The sequence below is a fragment of the Nyctibius grandis genome, chromosome 3 (genome assembly GCF_013368605.1).
Source record: "Nyctibius grandis isolate bNycGra1 chromosome 3, bNycGra1.pri, whole genome shotgun sequence".
Classification (NCBI taxonomy): Eukaryota; Metazoa; Chordata; class Aves; order Nyctibiiformes; family Nyctibiidae; genus Nyctibius; species Nyctibius grandis.
Genome location: NC_090660.1, coordinates 99,676,829 through 99,683,273, shown reverse-complemented (window position 1 = coordinate 99,683,273; position 6,445 = coordinate 99,676,829).

Here is a 6,445-nt window from a genome sequence, read left to right as displayed (position 1 = left end):
TTTTAATTCAACCTTTCTGAAGAACATTGCATTTCCTAGTTACGAATTAACAGTACATTTTCATCCTGCATGACTACTCTAGGACACAAGTTGTGTTTCTTGTGATTCATGCTCTTCTTAAAGAGCATTGAGTTCAGTTAAGAGGATGTGTGGAGAACAGAGGGGAACATTTTGCTCCCTTCTGTCCACAGAGGATTGACCCACAACACCATTTCACCTGGATCCCATCACATCTAACATACCACTAAACTGCACCCTCAAGTGTTGTTCACACAGTCAGCTTTTTGTCCAAGTAGCATGATACCCCATGGATGGTCCTGGGTTGCAGAGAGGCATGCTACAGGGTGCACTCCGCAGCCCTGGTCCCCCACTCACCCGGACTGCAGTAGCTCTGGGCATACTCTGGAGTTTCCTTTCAGCTGTCAGCTCAAGTTTCTTTCCAAAAAAAAGTCAGTGGTCAGGAAGCGAGGACTCCAGGAACAGGGACCACTGACACACACCCAGCTCTCTTCCCGTTGTGGAGCTAATGCTCAGCCAAAGCATGCGTACTGCTCTGTAAGCCAGACACAGTCTGAGTTCTCCAGGGTGGGTAAAATGAAAGTGTCCTAAGTACTCAAAAGGAGCTCTAAAATCCTCCAAAGAGACAGGCAATCCTCCTAAATTAGGATTCTAAATTTCCAGCAGTCTCCCAGTAAGGTGTCTCACAAGATGAGTCTCTGGAAGCTTCAGTAACCAACCACCTACACTATTAGTAGCACTAACATTCCAGTTAACTACGTGCTAGACTACTAAACTGCGCTGAATTTGCTTGGAATTGCATCCAAACACACATTATTCAAACAGTAGAAAGATAATAAAAATCCGGCCTGGCATATAGCAACATAAGCCACTAAAAAATCCCACTGAAACTCACTGAAAATCAAGAAAAGGACAAACACTGATTTTAATAAATATTGGATCAGACTCTCGGAGAAAGCACTGTGTCCAGTGACCTGCAGCCCATTCCCGCTCAGTCTGTGCCATGCAGAGAGCTCAAGGCAACATCTGAAGATTTGCTCATGCCAGGGGCAGCTTCGTCTGTAGCCATAACTTCACAGCGCCTCACACCCCACCAACGTGAAGGTATTACAGGACTGTGGCAGGTGGGCGAGAGGACCTGCTTTTCCTGGCACGAGTTAGGTCATCCCCAAGCTGCTTTCTCCTGGTATGAGTTAGGTCATCCCTGAGGCTTTTCTAAATCTCATAGTTAGGCAGGTATTTGCCTGCAAAATATAAGAAAAAACACAGTTAAGCATCATCATGGAAAAAATGGAGTTAAGTACAAGAGTGCTGCATGGTTTCATTTTCTTTATTTCTCCATTTCCTAGTTGCTCTATAGCATTGTAGAGCATCAAACAGATCCCATCAACCTCAGGCTCTTTTCCTGGTGGCACTGATACATCGATACCCCAGTACAGCCTTTTATGCATCTGTAGCACTAACATGTTGGATTCCTTCAAACAAAAAAGCTATTCTCCCATGCCTGGAGGCACAGGCTCTAAAGCTCTCCGCCCCTGGGAACTGCTGAGCTAGAGGAATGTACCAGGACACTGCCATCCACAATGGACAGGTTAGATAGGTGGGCCGAGACCAACGGCATGAGGTTCAACAAGAACAAGTGCCAGGTCTTACACTTCGGCCACAACAACCCCATGCAGCGCTACAGGCTGGGGGAAGAGTGGTTAGAAAGCGGCCCGGAGGAAAGACACCTGGGCTGATCGACGGCCGGCTAAACATGAGCCAGCAGTGTGCCCAGGTGGCCAAGAAGGCCAATGGCATCCTGGCCTCTATTAGGAATAGTGTAGCCAGCCGGTCTAGGGAAGCGATCGTCCCTCTGTACTCAGCACTGGTGAGGCCGCATCTTGAGTACTGTGTCCAGTTCTGGGTCCCGCACTTCAAGAGAGATGTTGAGGTGTTGGAGCGAGTCCAGAGGAGGGCGACCAAGCTGGTGAAGGGTCTGGAGGGTCTGACCTACGAGGAACGGCTGAGGGAGCTGGGGTTGTTTAGCCTGGAGAAGAGGAGGCTCAGAGGTGACCTTATTGCAGTCTACAACTACCTGAAGGGAGGTTGCAGTGAAGTGGGAGTTGGCCTCTTCTCCCGGGCAGCTAGCAATAGGACAAGAGGACACAGCCTCAAGCTTCACCAGGGGAGGGTCAGGTTGGACATTAGGAAGAATTTCTTTACAGAAAGGGTTATTAGACATTGGAATGGGCTGCCCAGGGAGGTGGTGGAGTCACCATCTCTGGATGTGTTTAAGAAAAGACTGGACATGGCACTTAGTGCCATGGTCTAGTTGACAGGGTGGTGTCAGGGCAACGGTTGGACTCAATGATCCCTGAGGTCTCTTCCAACCTGGTTGATTCTGTAATGCCTGTGCTGGGCATCCCTGTGGTCCTTGAAGGAAGGGAGCTGCAATGCGAATAATGAAATGCTCTGATGGCTCCAAGGATCTTACAGAGTGGGAAGACACGGCAAAGCATGGTTGCATGGACTTTGGGCCTTCTAATACCAAGGAATCTGTTGTTGAGCATTGCTTTGTCATCAGCACGCTGCTCCTTGGAAAGCTATGGATGAGACCATAAGTGTATAAAGTACATAAAAAGGGGATAAATTAGGCCCTGGCTTCACCTGTCAGAAGGTTAAGGCTTGGTATGTGCTGTAATCTGAATTTACGAGTGGCTCACCAATTTGCAGTTTATATTAAAATACATTTCATGCCCTTAAAATTCTTTTGGACAATTCTGTCTGGTGCATGAAAAATGTATTTCTATATAACGCTGCCTTTGAAAAACAGTGAAGGCTCATGTAAATCACTATTTACATAATGTATTTCCTGTGCAAATAGTGGTTTACCATAATGACTATATAAGCCTAAACCAGCTTAAGATAGAGTGTGCACTCTAATGCTGCATTTTCTTTTTCATTTTTAGAGTACAAATGCTGATTGAAATGTAGATAAAGAAAAAGCAAGCAATAAATTATTCTGTAGTATTATCCAAATATTTTGAAAAGACTTGGTCCTCCACCATGGCCAGCCATACCTGCTGGCATTGGCACAAAACTTGAAGCTGCATTCTAGAGCCCAGTGCTACTTCTGCAAATTCTGCCACAGCCCAAACCAAGTACCAATATTGATCCAGTTTTTAAAACCTTGTTCCTCTTCCAGTTATGATGTTTCTCAGATACATATTTTAATGTGGGAGTGTATAAAAGTGTAAGAGAGACCTTTTCCATATCATATAATCATGAAAAGGTTATAATCAAAATCTAGGGAATTGCTTCCTTCAAAATGCTTCTTACTGTGATAGTTCTCTACAGGAAGGCAGGACTGTAGTGAGGAATAACAGCCGAGGATCCAAATTTCCTTCTATATCTTTCAAGAATGACTGTGCTGCTATTCACCACTAAGCATCAAATGGGAAAGAAGTTGATAAGGGAAGCCCAGCCACACCTCAAGATCACACATGAATTTGACCTTTCAAAAGAAAGGTGTCACAGTGGTTGTGCCTTTGACGTATCTTCTGGTGGTGGACTGAGAATAACTAAGCAAATAACTTCTGTCGTCCCTGTGGAGCATTTATGTTGTTCATGTTTCTCATTTGAAAGTTCTTACATTTGCGTCTCTTCTGGTCTCTGCTCATCAAAATCTAAGTTTGTGATGCTTCACATGATGCTGAAATACTGACACTTTCTGGATGAGAACTACTTATCTTGTTATTTTTTGCTTTTATATGGGGGATATTTCAAGTTGGATTGCTATTATAATTGGCATATTTGATTTCCCCACATCTTGAGAAACCCTTGAGATATTACAGCTAGACACTCTTCAGAGAGTGAAGATAGAAGCCTCATAGTCAGAGCTACGAAATCTCAGAAAACCCACATACAAAAAATTATTAATGAGAAGCACTTGAAGAACAGCTATGAACAAAAAAAATTTTCAAAGAAAATCATAGTCACTTAGATTCTGGGTCAAGTTCCCAGCTGGCTTCAGTGCAGCTTTTCTGACTTCTGCCAGATACGGATCTGGCTCATTTTTTGTAAGGAGAACTTCAAGTAGCTCTAGCTAAAATGAATGACAACGCTTAGGCTTCTCAGTGAAGTAATTCATTAATCAATGTGTATATATGCACATCACCATACATATAATTTCTGAAAATATGAAGAACTTTGTCCTTGTATAAAGCCCTCTAGAGTCACTGGAAAAATTTACATGGACTTCATTGGGTTATGGATCACATCCTGTATATATCTGCATTTTAAAATCTTTTCCAGTGCTTCCTCTTTCAATGGAAATTAATAGCTTCTTGGAATTGAAATGACCAGTTTCTGATTCAGTTTTGCATAAGAAGCAGAGTCCAGTGGGATTAAATATGAATGGTGGCTTGGTAATTCATTAATCATGAAAATATGGTGTGCAGTTAGTTATGTAAGTGATTATTTTTGCATGGAAATATCTGCTACTTTTATGCCTGTGCAGGATCACTTCAAGTGCAGCAGTGAGAACATACAAAACCATTCACCTCGATATACTGTTTTACAAAGAATGCACAAAGATACATAAATGCTCTGTAGACAGTACTGATTTTGTAGATATTAGCATAATGAGAGATCAGCATGTCTAAGTATCCTACCTGCATACAATTATACATGTTCCTGGTGGGGAGAAGCAGCATATTTTGAAAGTTCCTGTGAGACTTTCTTCAAACTCTCCTGGCCACGTATGACCTATGTAAAATATTTTATTATGAGAACTTTTGAAAATGTAAACATTGCAGCTCCTGTTCACTTAAAAGCCTGAGCAGCCAGATGAGCAAGGTTGGGCTGGTCCCAAACAATGCTGAATTCTTCTCTCCCATTCAGCTACCGACTTCTGGGTCAGGGAAAAGTAACAAGCACAAGATTTGATGTGCCATTGGAAAGTGGTACACAGCAAGGAGCAAATCAACATAAGATGCAAGTCAGAGGACTGTTGAAACAGGTTCAGTGCTCAGTTTCCATTCATGCAGGCTTGCTGGAAGCTGAAATTCTGCACTGAACGAAGAAATTCAATATGCTTGGCAAATATAAGAAGTTGCCTCACTGGCACAGACCTGTTCTACCTAAAAATGATGGAAATGCCAGTTCCACCTTTGTCTCCTTCCAGTGTACTTGCATCCCTGCCACCCCTTTGTCTTTTCCAAGTACAAAGGTTAATCACAGGCTTGAGTCACTGTGCTTTCGCTTGTTAAGGCTAGAACTCTGCCATGTCCTTGCTCCTGGTAAAAAAACCCTCATGAATCCTCTCTTTTCTTGTCGTCATCACTACTTTATGGAAATGCATTAGTTTCAGATTTTTATTTTCAAGACCAAGATGTAGACAGATTACAGAAGTCTCAGGATCTGGCTACCACTGAAGTGTACTACTCTTCAGAAAGCCATGCCCAATAAACAGTTCCTAGATGGGAAATTGACCCAGTCATGATTTTTTTATTTCTTTTTTTACATGGCAAAACACAAAGCCTGATTGTAAGGAAATATTTACAATTTCTTCAGTCCTTTTGCAAGTGTATAATGGTATTTGTGGCTGTAAAACTATTCTGAACATTTTTCACTAATACTTACAAATACTTTGAACTAAAAGGATTAATGATCAGATTCTTGTGCATTTCATCTTAGCTGCTGCTTTGTTCAGCAGCTCACAAAACACAGACCAACACGATGTATCTCTTAAAGAACGCACAGCCAAACAGCAGCAACAGAATGAGAGAAAGCTGCGCATAACAGGTGGAGAAACAGGAGAATGGAAAGATGGAGGGAATCAAGTATAAGGTCTCATGATTACTTAATCGCTATGCCCACATCTTGTTCCATAATGCATACAAGATTTCAGCCACCCAATCTACTGAAATCCCTCTCAGGACATGTCAGCCTTTAACTGAGCATCTGCCTCTCATCCTGGTGGGTTATCCATCCCCCTTGTCATTTTGCTGTCTTCTGTTCTGCATTATCCCATCATTTTTTTGTCCTCATGCTGTATGTGAGTCTTAACATACTATTGTCCTGTTGTTGCTCATGTCAATCATTTAACACATGGAGATTCCCAGGTTTCCCAGCTGTTCTCATCTCCCATCCTTACTATACTACCTACCATATTTGGCAATGTCCTGTCAGCCGATCATCTCAGCAATCAAACCATGCCACCTCATTGTAGCCTCTGAGGGATATTGCCGGAAGGAGAAAAGCAGTTTCAGTGCTTCAGAGTACCCAGGTAACCCTAATGACTAAAATGAGCCACCCCCAAAGGGACTTAATCATTATTAGTAGTACAATACCATGTTACTCCGTGACAAAAGGAAGATCTTCGCTAAGATGTTCTGTCCCCTCCCACCAACCCAGTGCTGTAGGAGGGCAAGTCTCCAAAGCT